The sequence below is a fragment of the Pristis pectinata genome, chromosome 8 (assembly GCF_009764475.1).
Source record: "Pristis pectinata isolate sPriPec2 chromosome 8, sPriPec2.1.pri, whole genome shotgun sequence".
Classification (NCBI taxonomy): domain Eukaryota; kingdom Metazoa; phylum Chordata; class Chondrichthyes; order Rhinopristiformes; family Pristidae; genus Pristis; species Pristis pectinata.
The window spans coordinates 79,950,276-79,973,981 of NC_067412.1; the positions used below are offsets into that span (position 1 = coordinate 79,950,276).

At 38.9% G+C, this 23,706-nt stretch overlaps 1 protein-coding gene across 6 annotated transcripts in view; it reads left to right on the forward strand.

Annotated features, from left to right (window-relative positions):
• Window positions 1–23,706, forward strand: part of tenm1 (teneurin transmembrane protein 1) — a 1,611,625-nt gene that overhangs the window by 342,252 nt on the left and 1,245,667 nt on the right. For all 6 annotated transcript variants that reach the window (XM_052021038.1, XM_052021037.1, XM_052021042.1 and 3 more), the window contains one exon: window positions 9,736–9,761. The gene's annotated coding sequence lies outside the window, so the exon portion shown is untranslated. The remainder of the gene's footprint in view (window positions 1–9,735; window positions 9,762–23,706) is intronic.

Genomic DNA, 23,706 nt, shown 5'->3' on the forward strand with positions numbered 1-23,706 from the left:
CTGTTATTGATTTTTACCTGTACTACCTCAATGCACTCTATACTAACCCAATATAACTGCACTGTATAATGAATTGATCTGTACGATCGGTATGCAAGACAAGTTCTTCACTGTACCTCGGTACAAGTGACAATAATAAACCAATAACAATACCAATACTACAGCTGAGTTGTTGTCTGGTCCCATAAGCTTCGCTGTATTACGTGCTCTCAACCATTTCCTGGCATCACATGGAGTGAATTGTATTGGCTTCAGAGATGGTGGGGATCGTAAGAGGAAGCTGAAATGAACCTGAACTTGACAGTGAATGCTTCAGCTTTTCTTTCACATGCACCTCCTGAGCTTTGCCATTGTTGAGGATGGATTGCTTTCACAGCCTCATCCCCATTAGCTATGATATCACCACTCTTCATAACTAGCAGTGGTAGGATTGCAGAGCTTTGAACTGAGTTGGTTGTGCAATCACTTAACTGTATCAATTACCGGACAAGTATTCTTTTATTGCAGTTTCACAATACTGGCACCCTACTAATTTTATGTTTGCCTGGTCCTGCTCCCAGCAAGTCCTTCTGCAGTCCTCATTGAACCAAGGCTAATCCCTAATAATAATGATAGAGCATGGAATGTGCCACAGCATGAGATTGTCATTTTGTAAACTTTTGCTGCCTTTGATGGCCACAGTCCACAGACCCAGTCTGGCAGCTGTATTCTTTAGGAGACACAAGAGATTGCAGAGGCTGGAATCTGGTGCAACAAACAATCAATCTACTGGAGGAAGTCAGTGGGCTGAACAGCGTTGTTGGGAGAGTAGAAGTAACAATTCCTTTCCCCTCACAGATGTTGCTGGGACCCTCTTGAGTTCCTCCAGCAGATTGTTTGTTGTTCTATATTCTTCAGTACTTGTGTTACGGATTAGGTTACTATTTGGTGAATGTCCCTTTAAGACATAGCACAGTAGTGTGTGTGTGTGTGTGTGTGTGTGTGTGTGTGTGTGTGTGTGTGTGTGTGTGTGTGTGTGTGTGTGTGTGTGTGTGTGAGTGTGTGGCGTCATTCCGACAACAACAGGAGATAATGACTTGCTGACGTTTTGGTTCAGTCAGAAAGGAGAGAGAGGGAGAGAGACACCCTGCCTGCTGGTCTCTGTATTAATGAATGAAAAACAATAACTGTGTCTGTCACTACAATCCACGTATGGATTTTTGGAGTAAAGCAGTGGAGTCCACTTTGTCGCTAACCTGTAGTGGGAAACAGGTAGTTGTGCGGGCGGCCACGTCTCAAATGTTTTTCGGGGTGGCAGATACTTTGGAACAAAGCAGCGGAGATCATCAGTGACTGAGGTGTCGTATGAGTTCCATCATGGAACATTTGGATTTCGTAATTTCTCTATTCTCTCTCTACATTTTCTCTTCAGTCAACGATGGTTTTGCAAAAGCCTTTGCTCACATTTCACCTTATGGCTTGCTGAACTGAACTTTGAGAACTATTCCTGGACTTGGAGTTTGGGAATTTGCCAAACACGAGTTTAGTTTTTTTTTGGGGGTGGTAATGTTTAATATCTAACATTTTTTTCTTTCTTATTATCATAAGTAGTTATTAATAAAATAGTTTTTAACACTTATACATGACTTGGTGTGTTTCTTTTGTTGCTGGTATGTAACACTTGGCCAATTTGGTTCGTGCTGGTGCTACTCAGTCACTCTTGATGATGAACATTTAGTCCCGTCACCCAGAGTACATTCTGTGCCCTTGCTAGTTCAAGTGTTTCTTCTAACATGGTTTTGCTTAACCGATGTGTGCCATTGAGAACAGTGGTAATTTGTGAATGGATTTGGTGAGAGGTAGGACACTCATGGCAGAATTTAATTAAACTGAAATCCCCAGACACAGGAAAATAAGAGGCTGGCTGTGAATGTATGGGAATAGTAATGCTTAGAGGTAATAAATGCATAAATGAAGATATCAGCAGAAGCTGAGCTGAAGCAGGAGAGGATCACATTCTCTAAAGGTGGAAACAGCAGATCTTAATGATGTCATGGAGAGAAATCTTGGACAAAATAACAAAGGTTTATATGTGACTGCCCCAAGGATAAGGAGAGTGGAACTGGTGGCCAGATAGGAAACTCCAGGATTCTGAGTTAGGCAGGGCACCTATGTGAAACAGTAATCGACCCCTCATTGCCATTTTATGTTCAGTGGAGCAAACATCAAGGGTTTTCTTTGCTCTTGTTAGGCTGGGAGGAACAGTAATGTACCCTGTTCCATAAAGTCAGTCTGATCAGCTACCTTATCAATCCTGTGATCAGGATTCCTCTTTCTTAGTTGTCTTCTTGTGATCTGGAGACTGGCTATTACGTACTAAGAACACTTTTGCTTTTACCTCTCAATTGCCTCCTTGTACTGGGTGGCTCACTTCAGTGAACGCAATGAGTGCAAGTAATCTAAAGAATATCTTCTATGTTTCTATAAGTCAAAGAGAGCTAACTGTCTAGCACATTTTAAAAAGAAGACAAATCAATCTTTCCTTTAGTTCCTGGGTAACTGTATTGCATTACATATGAAAACAAGCAGGCTCTTCTATTAAGGCTTCCTACAGCTTTACCTAAAGGGTCATGTTTAACCCAGAGTGATTCACTGCCTTCCTTATTAAGGGAGCAATAAATGAGTATTATAGCAACTTTTCCAACATATGTTATTACCTGCTGCACTTTAAAATACCACCACTCTTTGTATTTTCTAAAAATTATTGCATCTCTAACCGAAGTGAAGCATTTGAAAAAAATCACCACAGAGAACAGTTTGCAAAGAGATTTTTTGCTGTTTTGCCAATAAAGCTTTTATCAGATTTAGTTCTCCCTGCCTTTCCTGGCAATGTTCTCTCCACCACTTTTGAAAGCATTGACTTATTGCCGAGCTATGGTTTAACAGCAATTGGATGCTCTTCAAGTCCTTAGACAAGCAGCCATTATTTACATGTGATCCCAAATGGCAAGTGTCAATGGATTTTACAATAATGGAATCCAAACCAAAATATCCCCTCTCCTAATCCAACTATAGCTGCAAATTTTGGTACCTCTATTGCCACTCCCAACTAACACAGACCTGCAATTGAACCTGGGACTATGTGCTTCAGGTACTCATTAGAAAAAAATTAGTGATTATATCCAATTTAGGATACTCAATATCTGAGCCTTATAGAGGAGGATAGTTTCCAATATATCGGTTTGGGCCATTGCACACATCATTTGATCCAGTATCATCCAAACAACTTCTGTAAGTGAGAGAAGCATGTCAAATATTTGGAAATTTGCCCGGTAAGAATAAGTCTTAATCCATATTGTCTCTCAAAGGGACATATAGTCAAAAACTTGACCCCTTTTAATGAAACAGACATTATTTTTAAAGAAGAGAGTAATTTGCCATATCAATTTAATTTAGATAATCTATTTCCTCACACAGAGGAATCAAAAATGATAGTGTATAATTTTGAAATTAAGACTATTACATGCAGGCACAATATATATATATAAAAGTAATTTTCCACTAAACAAATACTATAATTTGGAATTCTGATCCAGGGGACAATTAAATCCGTTAAGTCTAAAACTGATATTTTTTATTTAGTAAAAAGTATCAAGGGATATGGCATGGAATGGGGTTGAGATGCACATCAGCCTGAACCTAATTGTATGGTGTGCAGACTTAATGGATCAAATCGCTTATTCCTATTCCTAATATTATTTTTCCATTCTCCCTGTTGTCATGTATCCTCAGTGGGTAGAAAATCTGGTATATGTCATTGACCCTTTCAGTGATGCTCTGCAACCCAGGAGGAGATAATGTTCTTTTGGACCACTTGATTTTTCTGTAAATGTCTTCTAGCTTGGAAAATGTTGAGGCACTCAAAACGCAGAAAAATTTCATGAGGGTGAAAATTTATCTAAATGCCAAATACATGAAGTACAACTGGATGATAATTTAGTCCACTTGTCTGAGTATTTATAGTCTGCCACTGGAGTTATAGATCCTTCCTGCACGCCGTGCACCACATCCACCCTCTTCACCCCCCATATGCTCATTATTGTTTAATAATACCATTAGGATATTTTAAAATTGATTTTCAGGTACCATAAATAATATATGCATAAAAGTTATTTTTGTTGCAGAGCTTTGCTAAGCTCCCTTGATAGCCTAGTTGGCAAAAGAGCTATCTGATGTACTGCTTGGGAATCATGAAGTTGTTGGTTCAGTCTCTTCTCTTTTCTGAATTCACTCATCCCAGTTAAACATCAAGAGGGGCTCTGCAATTGGATTCAGCACTCCTGAGCAAAGAGGAATGTAAATGTCTCAGTATTTCTACTGCTAAATATTTTTCTAAGGAACTAATAGTAATGTGCATTTATCTGGGCAGCAGTTAGACTGGGCTTGCCTGTTAATTGTGGAATCTCAACTTTTAACCTCATTGAGATTGATTATGGACAAGTTATTGCTCCTGATTTGAGAGTCAAGATACTTAGGACAATTGGAAAGTACAAATGTGTTGCTATTGGGCATACTAGTTCCAGTGCTTGCCATAGTTGATGAAATTTCCAAGGCTTGCTGTCCAGAGCTGGCCCAGGATGGATTAGAATCAGAATCAGATTTATTATCACTGTCTTATGAAGTGAAATTTGTTGTTTTGCAGCAGCAGTACAGTGCAAATACATAAAATTACTATAAATTAGAAAATAATTAAATAGTGCATAAAAAGGAATAATGAGGTAGTGTTCATGGACCCTTCAGAAATCTGATGGCGGAGGGGAAGAAGCTGTTTCTGAGTCATTGAGTGTGGGTCTTCAGGCTCCTGTACCTCCTCCCTGATGGCAGTAATGAGAAGAGAAAAGGATGGTTACCAGGAGAGGACACTGCGACATTGCCAGATCAACTAGTACTGTCACTTTCATAAGAATCAACACCATCACCAGAGGTAGAAAGTGATTTTTTTTTAAATGGAAGAGAATCGGATGTTGATAAAGTTAATAATATTTTGAGAGTGGCCTTTCAAGTTTTGAATAATTGTACCTTAATTAATTCATCAAAGTTATATTTTGTATTTTTATTTTTTTTATCACTAACAATTATCCTTTTCATTACTTTATGCAGGATAAACTATTGGATAGATTATTAGTCTTGTCCATCATGAGATATCTCAAATGCCACGACTGTGTATCAAAAAATCTAAAGCAGCATCCCATAACCTTTCAACTGGCATCACTGGTGGTTAAGAACAATAACTTATTGCATCCTGTGACTTTAGTTAAAAATTTCTTCCAAAACTACATAACCTCCAACACTGTCTGTAATTGTGTAAAAGTAAAACTGAAGCATATATATCCAGAAATAAATCCTTTATTCAGTTAGTTGATCAGTTCATAGCTGTTGGTCATAGGATATTTGCTCAAGTATTTTTTACTGCAACTGGTAATCCAAAATCTCTATATTTTACTTCCTATGCAATAGCCTATCCTTTAGTTAGTTTAATTTTGGACACTTGCCTTCATACTATCAAATAGAAATTCTAAATATTGACCCCAGTTGAATGAATATATATAACAGCAGTGGGATCCCACAGAAGCAAAATAGTAGTGTTCATTTTGTTTAAACAATTTTAATGTCATTCTATGTTAAAAAGCTGTAAAGAAATTTTCAGAATTAGGTTGTGATTCTGCATACAGGATGTAAGTCTCTCCTGTCTGCTGTTCGTCAATTAATCGTTTAATGCTGAACCATGTAAAGTGTTTATTTTTAAGCAGATAAATGCTGCTTCCAGGCCAAACAAAAGGAATTGGTGCAATCTGGCTTCCTGTGCCAAGTATGTTTGAATAACATTGATTATATCTCTAAGCAAATCATTAAGGATGTTGAGATGAGATTTACCTGTTACCTTGAGCATTATCTGGTAAGGGAACTTAGAAATATCATGGTAACATTGTGATGCATGTTACGAAAGAAAGCCTACCTTATTAACTTAATAATTTATTACATCCTTAGGACATCTTAAAGTGCTGCCACATGTAAACAAACAGCCAATGAACAGATACTAATATTGTTTTTGTGGAATTGGCTGAGAGGTAAAAAGTTCTCCCATTACTAGAGGGCTTGCATTTAAGGTGAGAGGGGGAAAGTTTAAAGGAGATGTGCAGGGCAGGTTTTTTTACACAGAGAGTGGTGGGTGCCTGGAACAGGCTGCCAGGGGTGGTAGTGGAAACAGATATGATTGTGGTGTTTAACAGGCTGTTAGACAGATGCATGAATATGCAGGAAATGGAGGGATATGGATCCTGTTCAGGCAGAGGAGCTTTAATTTAATTCAGCATCATTTTTGGCTCAGACATTGTGGGCCAAAGGGCCTGTTCTTTTACAGTTCATTGTCTATGGAAATGTCTATGTTTATATCACAATGGTGGTTTCTCTGGAGCCTTGCTGGAGAACTGATTCCTCATTACCATGAAGACTTGTATAGAATTGGGAAACTAGACTTCAGTACTCTTGGCACTGAATTTCCTACTACATTTGAGGAATGGCATTTAAAACTTGAGCCAGGCATGCATTATCACTGGGCATATGAGAACATAATAAAACAACGTGTAATAACATTACCATTAGTCCCATAAGGCCTGCTGTTCTGAAAGGCAGCTCCTCAATCTTTGTGTTAATATGCATGTTACTTGCTGAGATGCTGGCAAACTCTTCAGTATAGCACCAATGAGCTAGTTTGCCAGATTTATGAGAGTTGTGTCTTTGCTACCTTTTTAGACTCAGTAAACAGAACATTATATGTATTGGAACCAGTGTATTCTGCTTTCTATTGTTTATTTATAGTTTAAGGAAGCACTCCTTTGGTGCTCAGATGCCACAGCAATACTCCAACTGCCACCATTTATCATAGTAAGCATGTTGTTCAGCTGGGGCATTTCATTGGGACTGTTAATGGTTTGTGTAAATTGGGAGGAACAAGATAAATTCCAAAGAGGGAAGAATAACAAATGTGCATTAAGTACCTGGAGTGACCCAGGACATGCACAATAAAATCTTGGTGCAATCACTTGGACTTAAATTCAATGCCATCCACTGGCATTTGAGTATAGGAGTTGGAAAGTAATGTTGCAGTAATATAAAACGTTGGGGAGGCTGCATTTGGAATATTGTGCACAGTTTTGGTCACCCTGTTATAGGAAAGATGTTATTAAACTAGAAACAGTGCAGAAAAGATTTACCAGGATATTGCCTGAACTTGGGGCTTGAGTTGGAGGAGAGGTTGTGCAGACTAGGGCTTTATTCCCTGCAACATAGGAAATTGAGGGGTGACCTGAAAGAGGTATACAAGATCATGAGGGGCATAAACAGGGTGAAAGCACATAGTCTTTTTCCCAGGAAGAGGGTGCTAAAAACAAGAGGACATAGGTCTAAGATCAGAGGTGAGAGATTTAAAAGGGACATCAGGGTCAGCTACTTCATGCAAAGGGTGGTGAGTATTTGGAATGAGCTGCCAATAATAGTAGTTATAATAAGGCACATCAGCAGCATTTAAAAGCCATCTTGATAAGTGCATGGACAGGAGAGATTTAGAGGACTGTGGGCCAAATGCAGGCAGGTGGGACTAGCTCGCCGGGCAACACAGTCAGCATGGACAAGTTGGGCCGAAGGGCCTGTTTCCATGCTGTATGACTCTATGACACTATGTCAAGGAATCACTAACATGACCTTTTCATGTATTTCTTGAGCCCTTCCAGGAACAGCTTAAAGGAATTTTCTGTTATATTCTGGCTCCGTATGCTGGTGAAAGTCATTTTGTGTTCAAGCCCACTTAAAACCAACAGCATTCTCTCTCCTAAGTGCCAGCAGGTATGATTCATGCATGTGCTTACAGAACCCAAAAGTCCTGAACATCCTAGAAGGTGTTGACCTGAGAATTTCTGATTGTGCTCTGTAAGTGGAAAGCAAACCTGTGGCAATTCCCCATCACTTCCATTGCAAAATCCAGGTTAGATCTGATTCAGGAAGCATGAATCCATTTATTTGAGGCACGGTAGTGTAGCCGTTAGCGTAACGTTTTACAGAGCCAGTGACCGGGGTTCAAATCTGGCCACTGTCTGTAAGGAGTTTGTACGTTCTCCCCGTGTCTGCGTGGGTTTCCTCTGGGTGTTCCAGTTTCCTCCCGCATTCCAAAGATGTAAAAGTTAGCAGCTGTGGGCATGCTATGTTGGTGCCGGAAGCGTGGCGACAGTTGCAGGCTTCCCCCAGAACACTCGATGCTAGAAGATGTATTTCACTGTGTGTTTCAATGTACATGTGACTAATAAGGATATCTTAGATCTCTTAGGGAACAGGTGTGAGGGACTAAAATTTTAATTAATTTATATTTTTGTGTTAGCTTACTCAAATGTCTTAATTGTTCTTGTTAAAGATTTCAAGTTTACTTAAGTGCTCTGCTTTAATTTTCTTTAACAAAATACCTAAGTAAACTTATAATGATTCAATTATTTTAAAATTTTCATCTTTCCTGAATGTTTTGAATGATTTTGAATGTTAGAAACTTTCAAAGCTTTTGATAGCTGATACTGATGGTTAAATCTGGGAGTTTGGTTTACCTGCCTGGTCAACATTTTTTAGCTGTATTATGGATGCAGTTTGCTCTGCACTGCCAGCCTCTCCTCTGTCACCTTACCCACCAGTATTAATGGATATATCCACTGAAGTCCTTGCTGCATATTAGGCCTTGCCACAGAGCGTGGAACAGCCCTTGGCTAGCCATTTACCATTGAAGGGTTTGCTATGGTTAAGGACAAACTTTGCATGTAAGATATTAACAAGCATGGGTGACTAAAGACTTGTCAGATCATCATAAAAGTGCAAATCTTCACCAATATTCTTCAGGATAATTTTTTTCGGAATTGTCATCGCAGGACCATTGACAATTTTAACAGTTGGTTTGCCAACCTTTTTTAGAACCAGTTCTAATTTAGTTTTAGTAAATGTTCCATTTGATGTGCCATAACAAATTTATAAGGAATGGAAATATATGCAAGCAAAATATCAAATGTTTGAGAACTTTCAGAATCAAATGAGTACTTGATATGAATATTTGATTGTTCAAATAGTATGTCAATAACGTAATTTTGATATTAAATCTTCAAAGCTTACTATTACTCACTGTCTAATTAAATAAGAATCATTTTATTCATGCTATCTAAATCTCAGTTATTGTGTTAGAAACAGTGGGCTCTGAAATAATAGTAGTCAGGCTGATTCAGTGGCACAGTCTCTCCCGTAATTACTTTTGAGTTATGCTGTGTGTCAGGAAATCATTAAAGGAAGGAAAAATGGGCTTGTGGGAGGGTGCTGCATGTCCAGACTCGAGTAAAACCTGATGTTGTCAATATTTCAGAGGCAAGGTACAAGATGACAACCCATTGGCAATGAATTACTGGTCCTAATTAGTTTAGCCACAATTTACCAGTCAGTGACTGCATCAAAGCTTTTACTGTTCTGGAAGCCCTGAAGACTGGATTTTTTTTTGTTATCTTGTGATTATGAGGACAGATTGATTGCATACCATTATGCAAATATCAAGAGAATAGACTGTGTTATCTAGCTTTATGTTGCATTCAATCTGTTTCCATTTCTATCATTTGAAATGACAACAGAAAGACAGAGCCATTAGCTCTACATTGTCATTATATTTTTTATGTTTTTCAGAAACTTGTCGACGAGGAACTGAAACAGTAAGTAGACAACATATCTTCAAATTGTTCTTCAGTTACCTGTTACTAGCTGTAATAGGAGACAAAAGAGAAATGTTAAAAGAATGGTTATTTGTCAAAAAACAACAAGCTCATAAAGCCTGTAATGAGGAAAGGCCGATCAGTTTATCAAATCTGTTCCATTTGGGACTGATAAAGTTAATTTTGATTGGGCGATATTGTTAAACTAGGTGATTGATAGAGTGGTTATCATTCATACACCTCAATAGAATTGAATATTGGAGAAGCTATAACAGAGGCAGCCAGTCCAACACAGCCTATTTATATTAGATATACCAGCAAAAGTCAAGCTTACTTTCCTGTATGATTATCACAGAGTTCCTGTGCTCCTTCCTTTCTCCAGCATTTTAAGGACTTTTACTCAAATATGAACATATTCTCAACAGAATCAATCAGATTTGAACAGATCAAAAGGAATTGTGTCTCTCTGATTGGAGAATGGTTCAGCAGGTGCCAACATCTCTCCAATACCTCACATAATTGTTGTATTATCTAGTGCACCAAGGAGATAAGCACCTCACCTGCCATCCTGTGGTCCTCCCCCTCACCTGACCTTCTTATTCTAGCTTCTACCCTCTTCTGTTCCAGTCCTGATGAAAGGTTTTGACCTGAAACGTCCCTCCATAGATGCTGCCTGACCTGCTGAGTTCCTTCATCATTTTGTGTGTGCTGAGAAGTATCTCTTCACTGGATCTTTCCCTCAGTGGGACCCACATGTACATGCTTCTAAGCAGCAAACACAAGATAGAAAATACATTTTGGGAGTTAAAAACTGCCCTCCTGAACTCAGCCAACAGAAGTGCCACAACATATGATTCTAATGTGTCATTTACACAAATCACACTTACTAATGATAAAGTAAGCGGCCAGGTTATATCATGCACCTTGTTGTTTCAGCCATGAGATACAAGTTATATTTCATCACTTTTATGAATTTATTTTAGCTTCCTATATCCATGATGCAGAATGTACAAATACTGTGATATTCCCCTTTTCACCATTAGGGTTATGTTTGTTCTCCAATCAATGTGGAGACAAAGAAGGACAGAAACCTTAAGGTTTTCATCCCCTTAAGATTAACTTGCAAGTTTCAGATCTTTGCTAAATGCATGCATTGGTACTTGTTATTTCAGTAAATCACATTTGCAGCCAGAAGGCTCCTAAGGGGTGCCAGGAAAAAGTTGCACATGGAAGTTGTTGCTTCCATGTCTCTCCTTCCACACGCTGGAGACGTTCCTGTCTGGGATGTGAGTTTTTAAAATGTGACATTGTCAGAGTTCCAATGATTTGCAAGTGGGGTGGGATTTGCAAGAAATAATTTGTTTCTCCGCAAACAAAGCCAAGCAACTCAGTTGCAGTATGTATTAGAATTGTATGCTTTAACAAACAGTCTGCAGAATATAGTTGAAGTACCTCTGTGAGGTACATCAAAAAGTCTTCATTAAGCTGCAGTGAGAGGAAGATATTTACTTACAAATTCTGTATATAAAACCAACCCCGGCGCTGACAATACTATGGTTCCTCAGCAAACATCATCAATCAGGACTGGAATAAAAGGTATCATTATTGATAGCAAATGTTGGTTTTAAGGGAAGCTGAACAGGTGATGTGATAAATTCTGTCCTTGCTTCGCATGTAAATTAGTGGAAATATTAGGGCCTGAATTCTAGATAGAATTGAACGGAGGAAATTGTTATCATTTAAAGACAATTAGATGCTGCAGTGTAAAAGTGCTTCTGGATAGACTTGTTACAATACTTTAAGTGGTCTTCCACGCCCAGTCGTTATTTAAGTCAATTTGAAAACCACTGCTCATCATTCATACCTCAATCAGTTTTCTGCCAAATATCTCATCAGAGGCACCCTTGAATTTGCCAAACAATATTCATCTTCATTATTTTACTTCGGAATTTCAATCAAATATTCATTCACTTGTTCTATTTTGTTCATAAATATCATAACAACATAACTTCCGAATGAGGTAAAGACCAACAAGCTATTGTATTTTTCAAACTAAGCCACAAAGACAATCAGTCATTTATTCCAGCTTTTTTGACATTTATAAGGCTGATAATTTTAAATGACACAATTTCCGATCCCATTACATTTAATTATTTTTATGCATTTGGTATATCAGAAAAGAAGGACTGCTCATTCATATTCTGGCAACTCGCTAAAGTTGGAAAAAAAACAAAGAAACTTTTAAATTACACACTTATTGGAAAAATGCCCAAATTTGGATCTTTAATTTGACGTTTTGTTTGTTCATTTGTATTTCCTTCTCATTAGGATGTTGGGAAGGTGCAGCAAATACAATCTGGGAAAACATAAAATAATTATGCCAGAAGAGACTTTTACAGTTTCTATATGGACTTGCATGTACTCCATTTACCAATACAGATAAAAAGGCATTTAATATCCGATGTACAAGGCCCAGGAAGAAAAGGATTCCTGAAAGCATCTTCTGCACAGCTTGAATAAATTAGGTAATGTGAAAAAAAATCAGTCCTGTGATATTAAAAGTGTTCTGAAATGAAATCTCAGTGGGGACTTAAATAAAAGTGTTTGAACTATAGCCAGGGTTTCCTTTGGGAATAAATTTACAGCCAGTTGTTTTTGAAATTGCTTTGCAGTCTGACGGCTGTACTTTTAAACACCAGTCGGCACAACTGAATGGTTTTGCTGGGCTGCACCCTGAGTTACCTGCTAATGCCTGACTCTGTTCCAATGAACATATGGAGAAGCCTGATGTTGTGTTTATTTCTATATCTATATCTATCTGTATAATATTTAATATGTATGTCTGTAGGGTACGCTAAAGAAGTGATTGTATTACATGGTTTGAATGGATACACTGTTGTACTCAAACACCTTTGTTCAGTTGGGAATTGCTAATTGCAGTTCTTGGAGAAAGGATTTTTAGTTCAGGTTTACATCCGTTTGATTGCCTATGTTCCTAGGTGCAGTTTTCACTGGATTTCACCCTTTTTTTTGTGAACTGAATTATCATTGATTTTGCACTTATGTTGAATTGAGACCTCTTCAAAAAAAATCACAAAATGGATTGAAAAGACATTTGAAAGCAGCTTGGGGCAGACGTGGCTGGGATGGTGTTGGCTATAAGTGAGAATCTCAAAACATTGTAATGATGGGAAGAATATTCACGGCCATACTCAATGTCAAGTGTGATCTTTGACTTAAATATGCTCTTTCATGCAGACATTCCCACTCACAAACACATACACCACAGAGAAACGCAAAACCTTAACCTTTTACTCCTCCATCCTGCACGGATAGGGTCAGGCTTCAAAATTGATGATATTGAAAGGATTATTTAATGTTCTTCAGCTTCTTCACTCTGGCAAAGATGGTAAGAAATAGGGGAGAGGGCCCCTGCACAAGAAAGTGGCCTTCACAAGTTCAGTGCCTGTTCAGCACCAGCATCTTTACTTTCTTAGGAAGTTAAGGAGTGTTCAGCTTGTCACCGAGCACTACTAACAAATCTCTACAGATGTACTGTTTGAAAGTATCCTGACTGTCGCATCGTGGTCTGGTACAGCAATTCAAATAAACAGGAATGTAAGAAGCTGCAGAGAGTAGTGAACTCAGCCCAATACATCACGGGCACATCCCTCCCCACCATCGTAGTATCTACATGAGGCACTGCCTCAGGAAGGCAAAATCCATTATCAAAGATCCCCACCATCCAGGCCATGCCATCTTCTCACAGCTACAACCAGACAGGAGGTACAGAAGCCTGAAGTCCCACACCACCAGGTTCAAGAACAGCTACTTCCGTTGAAGCATTTGGTTTTTGAACCAACTGACACAACGCTAAAACACTATAGTTTCACAACACTATGACCAATTTGATCACTTTACACTAAAATGGACTTTGTTTTTGTTTTGTTCTATTTGTGTTTTCTTGTAAAAATTGTGTATAATTTATGTTTAATTTATGTTTTTTCTTGTGAATTCTGCTTATATGATGCTATGTACCTGTGATGTGCTGCAAGTAAGTTTTTCACTCCAACCTGTGCATACATGTACTTGTGCACGTGTCAATAAACTCGACTTTGACTTTGTTTCCAATTGGCAAGACCATACTTCAGCTGAAGTGCAGATGGAACAAGCACCCCAAAACATCTGAAGGGCAAGAGCTATTGACAATCTACCAGGTATGCTCGCTAACTGTCTTTCACTGTGATTACTGCATCCCTTTGATTCGATCAGAATCATCATTATTTCCATCGACTCATCTACATCACCATGGCTTATAGGTATAACTGTCTTCTGTTTTGTCTTTGCAGGTATCAGGAGAGAAAACTCTGTTTACCCCTTTCCAGAAGAGAATGTCATGGGTGCAAGGAACAAGAAAGGGTCATAGGAGGGGAATGATGATGATCAGAGTTCATCATTGCACCTGACACCCCATGGCCTCATCTCAGACACTGACACCACAAAGGATGAGCACATTCAGTTGGGGGGTTCTGTGGGAGATACACTGGGCACTAAGGAGAAGCAGTCTGGCATGAGGTATAGGGCATCTAGGCAACAGCCAGAATTCTGTACATCCATCCCATCTTGGAGGAATCAAATGTGGACCACAATTACAATGCTGCCATTTAAAAGCTGATGTCATTGCGCATTGTGAGGTCTTCACAACCAATGCAGGATACAACAAGGAGCACAGTGAAGTGCACCTCCAAACTGTCAGAAGAGGCTGTGCAGAGTCTGGAGACCATGATTCTGAATGTCTTGCTCACTTCTTTACCGGGGATTGGCAATGATCCTGTCACACTGTAGCTTCTCATTCAGGTGACAGGTGCCATGGAGGCAGAGGCAAAGGCAGAGGCAGAGACCTTACAAAGTCTTCTTGCTATGGGAACTGACATTTCACCATCTCCACCCGCAACCCTCTTCATCATAAGCAGAGTTCTGCTGAGATAGTGCAGAGACCAAACTCTGGGGATAAGAGTGAATATGATAGGGATCTGGGAGCAAATAAAACAAATTTATGAAATACTCAGTCTGTCAGGTAGCACCTGTGGAGGGGGAAGCAGAATTAACATTTCAGGTCAATAACAGTTCATCAGAACTCATGTGATTTGAGGTTCATTAGTCACCTCAGCTCCAAGTCTGTAAGTTGAAACAATGGTGGAGTAGACTAGGTGCCAGTAGACCATTTCAGTGTGGTCACCAGTGGTCTGAGAGGTTGTCTGTCTCCCAGGCAGCACACTCACCCATGTTCCACAACCCAGCCTTGTCCTTTAACTGGCCTAGGGCAGCAATTTGAAGCCAGGAGAGAGCATCTCATGACCACTTCAAGAAAATCCCTGTGAGCAGAATGAAAAGGAGGAGCCTTCCAGCAGCCAGATGGCAGGCACAAGGGGACACTGTGATGCAGATGTAAAACATTGAGAGATGCTTATAGCACTGTGGAAGGGGAAAGACACCAGGAAATTAAGGTTCAGACCCAAATGTATGATTTTAGATTTTTGTGTTGCTTAATTTCTTGAGTTATTATTAATGATTCCTAACACACTAGCCATGTTAAATGCATCCTGATTTAAGGCAAATCATATCCTTCATTGTGCAGAGATATTTAACACTGGTTTAGCTACTGCTGTCTTTACAAAAGATCCCATTATGCCTCAATCAGAAAACTTGCTAATGAACTATTGCCAGTTTTGTATATTACTAGGGCACCTAGTTTGGTATATTAGCAAACTTGGAAACCTTACATTTCATTCCATCCTCCAGATCACTAATGTAAATAGTAAACAAGTCAGGGCCAAGAACTAATCTCTGGGCCACTCCACCAGTTATTTCCCTCCTGCCTGAAAAGGACCCACTTATTCCATCTGTTTTTTTTTTCAATGTGAAAGCCAGGTTTCAACCCATGCTAACATACTTCATTTAATGCTGTGGGCTCTTAATTTATGCACCAGCGTCTTATGGGACACATTGTCAAATACCTTCTGGAAATCTAAATACACTACATCTACAGGTTCCCCTCTGTCACCTCTTCCTGTCACATCCTCAAAGACTTCAAGTAAATGTGTCAAACACGATTAAAGTTTAATAAAACCAGACTGACCGTTTGATTATGTTCATCTTTTCTAAATGATAAGTTATTTCCTCTCTGATTATTGACACCAGCATTTTGCCAACAATAGTTGTTAAACTAACTGGCCTTCAGTTCCCTGCCTTCTGTCTTCCTCCCTTTTTGAACAAGGGAGTCACATTGGCTGTTTTCCAATTTTCTGGTACCCCCCCAGAATTTAGTGAGTTTTGAAAAGTTTCAACTAATGGGTCCTCTGTCTCTGCAGCCACTTCCTTCAAAACCCTTGGGTACTGGCAATTTGTCCATCTTTAGCCCTGTGAGGTTCTCTAATATTTTATCCCATGTGATTGGGATTTTTACAACTCCCTCCCTGTTACTTGAAGTTAGCCCATCTGCTATCTTCGGATATTTGCAGCATCCTCCACATTGAAGATCGTTGCAAAAAATTGATTCAACACATTTGCCATTTTGTTGTTTCCTGTTATTAATTCACCGTCTCATTTCCTAGAGGTCCCATTCCTACCTTGGCTGTCTTCTTTCCACTTACACATCCATTGAAACTCTGTTTTGATATTATGTGTAAGTTTTCTCTCAAAATCAATTTTCTTCTTTCTTTTGAGTTTATTAGTGTGCTTAATCCTAAAAATGTCCCAGACCTCTGGCATACTACAGTCCTTGCCACTTTGTATGTCCTATTTTTCAATTTTTTTAATAATCCTTCACCTTCTGGTTTAGGATCCAGCAGTGAAAGACTAATGAACTCACAGACTGTGCCTTTGTCTCATGCAATTCCTGTTTTCTAATTGGGATAATTTCCTGCTGGGTTTTATGGACTGGATGAGAAAAGGCCTCTTGACCACTTGAGCATTCTTCTATATTTTGACACCATTATTACATTTAATAGTATTTTGCATAATCCTGCTTTTGACCTGAATTTCTTCCTTTCATCTTTTTTTTTAGCCTGGAAATTATCCTGAGTGATATTGAATGAGTCAAATTCCTTTGTCTGCTAGTTAAGGGGAAATGTTCCACAACAGTACACACTGCATCTTACGGGGTGTGAGCTGAATGCAATTGGGAATTGATTAATTCATGGTATGAAATAAGTGATCATTCCACCTATCAATGCATTCAAATAAATTCTGCAGAAGGTTTGCTTGGGAGATAAAAGGGCCAGAAGAGACAAATTCCCTTCCTTTCAGTGGTATGAGATAAAAGAAGCCTTACATCAAAAGTACAATTGCTTTAAAAAACAAACAAGTCAGTCTTAAACTGCAATGCGATGAGTGCAGGATGCAATAGATTCTGATAAAGATGAGGGTGGTCCAAAGCCTTTGAAGTAACCAAATGCATGGAACTGACACATGGAGCAAAACAAAAATTACATTGAAAGCATATGAAGTGTTTGTATTTCCTAATTCCTGAGCAAGAAGCAGAGAACATTAACTGTGTTTGCTGGTTCTGAAAAGTAATATATTTTCACATGATGCCATTCATTGTAGCCAATAACAAACATTTGTGATGCAGGTTTATTAATGTCTACACAAAGAATAGAATTGTCTGTACTTATTTGCATCCAACACTGTTTTGTTGTTCAATTATTCATGAAGCAGAACTTAGAACAGAAAAAACTATTTTTGATGCTGTGCACACCAGCTCTGACCAGCCATCCAGTTACACAACACTCTTACATCACAGTATGTGTACTGACTAGGTTGGTTAACCAAGTGGAATCTTCCAGCTACCTGCTTCCCTCCCCTGTGCAGATCAGGGATGTTTGTGTTTAGACCTCCTTTGAATCCTTTAATATATCACACTCAGCAGGATTGTTAGACAACATCGTGCCAGTTGGAAGTTGCATTACTCTTGTGGTATTCTGCCTGCCAAAGTTATTGTTGACTGACTTAAAAAAAAAGTACGACTATCATTGACTTGCAATTAATAAGCAATGGTAAATACAATAGTGAAACAGAAAAAAACAAAGTTTGCACCTAAATTGTCATACTGTTTGCACAGATCAAATGATTCCATTTGTAACCACCCCTGTAAAACTTCAAGTTAACTGTCATTCACCCTTTCTCCTTGAACGGGTAACAGTTAATATTATTCTTATTTATTTCTACATTATACAAAATGATAAAAAATAATTCAGCAAAGTAATTTTTAATACATCTTCTTATTCTTTTTTATATATGGGTGCAACTGCATCTGCATTTTGATGCTTAACTCATTGCTTTGTTACACAATGAACCTTTCCCTGTCCCCCTGAGCCAGGAGAGTGAAAATAAGATGTTCTTTGTCACATGTATAAGATCATCTTTTTAACTCTCAAGCATATTATCAAACTTTTGTAATTAAGATGTCACATAATGTGAATCTGATTCAAGGAGAATGTGGCCTTACCATTCTCTTTACCTGAAACCTCTTCCCTTTAAACAGCTTATATTTCAATGTGGAGGTACTCAATAAACAGGATAGATAGGTTTACAAAAGCCTAATAATATTACCATTGGAAAAATTTGAATCAGAAGATTTCAAGTTAATGACCAACCTCTTCAACATTTCAGATTTTTGAATCCTTGGTTCTGTATCTCAAGACAAACAAAACAAAAGAAAGGAAGTAATGATAAGCAGATAACATTTTAGGCTGCAGTGATGTGTAGCTCTGGGCAACTATTATGGAAAGGAGATAAAACATCAAATCATGCAGTGAAGATTCATCAAGATGTTACCAGTAGTTGACTCATTAAAAGAAATGAAGAGAGATTGGAACCATGGGGGTTCCTTTTACCCTCCAGAGATGAGGAGGTTCAGGATGACTTGGTGGAAAAGTTATGATGAAGTTGATAGTGCCTTTATGTTTTTTACTGTACAATAAAATAAAAACAAACATGCAAGAAAATTAAGGATTTTAAAGTAATACCAGAAAGATCTAATAAAGGGGTACAATGAGAATGTGATATTCGTCATGACCTTTTGCTTGAGCAAGATCAACAACTTTTTCATGGGGTAATTAGAGAACAATGAGCAACAATAAAGGCTTAATTATGCCATATCATCAAAAATATGTGATTTCTGGCACACAAGTCTGTCCATGATGTCATAAATAGGGTACATGTTGTTTGTAAAAGATGTTATTCTGATGTTGCCGTGTATAAATCCTGTTAAACCAAGAAAAACATTTGGGTTAGGAGACTTGCTATTCAATGACAACTCCATAATTTTCCTTCAGTCCTGACTTTAGGTGCACAGTAAGAGCAACATAGTAAGATTTTTTTAAACTTAAAAGGTTTAGCTTTTCACTTTCAGCCAGTACTGGTCACAGGTGTGTGGCAAGGTTCCATAATATCTTAACTTCAGCTCCTACCTGAGGTACACAATAAGTGATTACAGAATGGGACAGGATCAGGGGCAGAGATCTGGGGTTCCATCATTTTGATTACTCATTGCCGTTATGGTTAAAAAGGAAAATCAGTTGAAAGTCTCCATAAGGCAAATTTTCTGTCTATTTAATTGTTAGGAGAGGAAAGACAGGAAAGCTATTTCTTCAGGACTCGTATTTTGGTGTTTAATGCAATTAAGGGTAATAATTGAATATTCAAAACTAAATTGGACGTTGTTTATTACTTTATTTTGTTTTAATGCTGTGATAAGATCTCTGCCAATTGGATGCATGTTGTCAAAAGAGAATGATCAATATTCCCAGCTCAATTGAATTTTAGTGGATGCTTTTGCTTTTGACAGATTTGGTAATGCTACGTACCAGTACTGCCTCCAGAGTTACTACTAGGAAATGAACAAGTTGCTCCCTGTTTAATTTCTCATCATCTTATAAGGCATTATATCATTTCAATATGGATATTCCTCAGAGCTGCCACATGTGAGATATCACACGTCTGCTCTTATAGATATAGGCATAAATTTGACTCTTCATTTAATGATGCAAATATATGATCTGATATTGGAGAGACAAGAGACTGCAGGTGCTGGAACCTGGAGCAACAACCAGTCTCCTGGGAGAAGTCATGCTCCTCAGAAAATGGCGTCTTATTCATGATAGTAACTTGAACGTGTATAACAGTGTCTGCTGTGAGTCTGTAAGTGGCAGTCTCACTTCTGAATCAGAAGGGTGTGGGTCAAATCCTTCCAGAGATCCGATCACTGTAGACCATGCTGATACACCCATAAAGGTAATCCTGTATGTGTTAGATGAATTGTCCTTCGAAAGAGACATTAATCGAAGCCCAGCCTCCTCTTCCAGATGGATATAAAAGGTCGCATGATTATAAAATAAAGAAAAGGGATAAGGGTAAGAAGTCTAGGTGAGAAGAATGTTTTCACCCAGAAAGCAGTTGATATTTGCAACACACTACTTGAGCAGGTGAAGGAGACAATTACCCTCAAACATTTAAGAAGTACCATTATTGTGTGGGATTCCAACATTTCTTCAATCTTCTTTAAACAAGAGAAAACAATGTTTAGACTTGGTTCTTGGTCTCTTTGTAGGAATATGCATGGTATAAATATGGAGAGGTAACAATTCCTGATGGAATTCCAGCGCATCAAGGCTAGAAATACTTGGGGAGAAAATTGCTGATATACGATTGTTATGCACAAGTGGTGTTTTTCCAGAAGGTATGGCACCTATACTTTCCTCAAATGAGTGGGCATATCCAGCCGGTTCCTGTAAACTTTTAACATTTATATTACCAGTGCTAGTTTGTAGTTCCTCAGCTGTTCCTGGTCCCTCACTTGGATACAGCATATAGAGGGGGAAATATAACTCCGAAAGAATCCATGAATTGAATTGATTGTAGGGTTATTTTATTTAACTTCCTGATGTACACAATTAATATTAGACAATAGACAATAGACAATAGGAGCAGAAGTAGACCATTCGGCCCTTCGAGTCTGCACCGCCATTTTGAGATCATGGCTGATCCTCAACAATCAATATCCTGTTCCTGCCTTGTCCCCATATCCCTTGATTCCCCTATCTATAAGAAACCTATCTAGCTCCTTCTTGAAAGTGCCCAGAGAATTGGCCTCCGCTGCCCTCTGAGGCAGTGCATTCCACAAATTCACAACCCTCTGGGAGAAGAAGTTTTTCCTCCCCTCTGTCCTAAATGGCCTAGCCCTTATTCTTAAATCATGCCCCCTGGTCCTGGACTTCCCCAACATCTGGAACATATTTCCTGTCTCTATCCTGTCCAATCCCTTAATAATCCTGTATGTTTCAATCAGATCCCCTCTCAATCTTCTCAATTCCAGCGTGTACAATCCCAGTCTCTCCAACCTCTCAGCATAAGACAGTCCCAACATCCCCGGAATTAACCTCGTAAACCTACGCTGCACGCCCTCTATAGCCAGGATATCCTTCCTTAACCCTGGAGACCAAAACTGTACACAATACTCCAGGAGTGGTCTCACCAGGGCCCTGTACAAATGCAAAAGAATCTCTTTGCTTTTGTACTCAATTCCTCTTGTAATACAGGCCAACATTCCATTAGCCTTCATCACTGCCTGCTGCACTTGCTCATTCACTTTCAGTGACTGATGAACAAGGACTCCTAGATCCCTTTGTATTTCCCCCTTACCTAAGCCCACACCATTCAGATAATAATCCGCCTTCCTGTTCCTGCTCCCAAAGTGGATAACCTCACACTCATCCACATTAAACTTCATCTGCCAAGTATCTGCCCACTTACCCAACTTATCCAAATCACCTTGAATTCTCCTAACTTCCTCTTCACATGTCGCACTGCCACCCAACTTTGTATCATCAGCAAACTTGCTAATGTTATTCACAATGCCTTCATCTAAATCATCAACATAGATCGTAAACAGCTGTGGTCCCAGCACTGAGCCCTGTGGCACCCCACTAGTCACGGCCTGCCATTCTGAGAAACATCCATTCACCCCTACCCTTTGTTTCCTATCCGCCAACCAGTTTTCTATCCATGTTAATACCCGCCCCCCCAATTCCATGAGCCCTAATTTTACCCACCAATCTCTTGTGCGGCACTTTATCAAATGCCTTCTGAAAGTCGAGGTATACAACATCCACTGAATCTCCCTCGTCTATTTTCCTGGTTACACCCTCAAAAAACTCCAGTAGATTAGTCAAGCATGATTTGCCCTTAGTAAATCCATGTTGACTCGACCCAATCCTATCATTGCTATCCAAATATGCCATTATTTCATCCTTAATAATGGACTCTAGCATCTTCCCCACCACAGATGTTAGGCTAACTGGACGATAGTTCCCCATTTTCTCCCTCCCTCCTTTCTTAAAAAGTGGGATAACATTAGCCATTCTCCAATCCTCAGGAACTAACCCCAAATCTAAGGAACATCGGAAAATGATCACCAATGCATCCACAATTTCTAGAGCCACCTCCTTTAGTACCCTGGGATGCAGACCATCTGGACCTGGGGATTTGTCAGTCTTCAGCCCCATTAGTCTACCCATCACCATTTTCTTTCCTAATGTCAATCCACTTCAGTTCCTCTGTCACCCTCTGCCTTTTGTCCATCCTTACCTCTGGGAGATTTCTTACGTCTTCCCCCGTGAAGACAGATCCAAAGTACTTATTAAATTCGACTGCCATCTCCCTGTTTCCCGTAATAATTTCACCCGATTCAGTCTTCAAGGGCCCAACATTGTTCCTAACTAACTTCTTTCCCTTCACATACCTAAAAAAGCTTTTGCTATCTTCCTTAATATTCCTGGCTAGCTTGCCTTCATACCTCACTTTTTCTTCCCGAATTACCTTTTTAGTTAAATTCTGCTGCACCTTAAAAATTTCCCAATCTTCTATCTTCCCACTCAGCTTGGCTCTACCATACTTCTTCCTTTTTAACACAATGCTATCTCTGACTTCCTTTGTCAGCCACGGTGGCCCCTTTCCCCTCTTTGAGTTAAAAAAGTTATGGCTTCTCCACAAGCCCCAAAAGCATGCTGTCCAAGGTTTTTAGATGCAAGTCTGCATCCAGGCTTGCTCTTGGAACGTAGAAACTAACTGCAAAAAGATCTCCACAAAAATGAAAATGCCAATGAGCGTTGCAAGAAAGTCAACCTTTGTTGTGAAGGCGCCATTGTTAAATAGCCTGTCAATGTATGTAAGAAGGGTGGTTACATAGCTTAGCTAATGGATACCAGCAGAACTGAATGCTCATTGGAGGCAAAAAGGAGAAAAAAAACACAGTAAAACATGATTTCCTCTGGGTGCTATGCATAGTGAAATTGTATACCAGTTTATAAAATATTGGTTTTAAAGAAGCTATTTATATAAAAATAGGCATAGGATTTTATTACACTTACAGAGCACACTGAATTCTCCCCGCCACTGCAATATGTTGTGGTTCTCATTAGAAAATAATAGACCCAAATCATTTATAAATTACACACCATAAACTGGAAAATTATATATAGAGAGAGAGAAAATTGGATTGCTTTCCATTTTTAGTGCATTTGTGATTTGATTCCTCACTTCTTCCAAATTACTGGCTTAATGATCAGTCTGAATGTTATCACTTTTACTGAAGATATGCAGCCTAAAACAGATTTTTGTCCTTTCACTCTATTCGTATGCTTTGAATGTGGTGATTCTACGTTAAACTGCAGTGACTGAGCATACAGCTATTCTGACCGGAAACAATATATTTTTAAACAATCATTCTTCATAAAGAACTAGTGGTGGGCTACATTGGGCCATGAGGTGCCATCATAATTTGGTACTGCAAGCATCAATTTGCTCTCAGTGATCTTGAATGTGCCTTGTGCTGAAAAGAGAAATATGCACTTTGTGAGTACATATCAGCAAAAGAATTTCGATA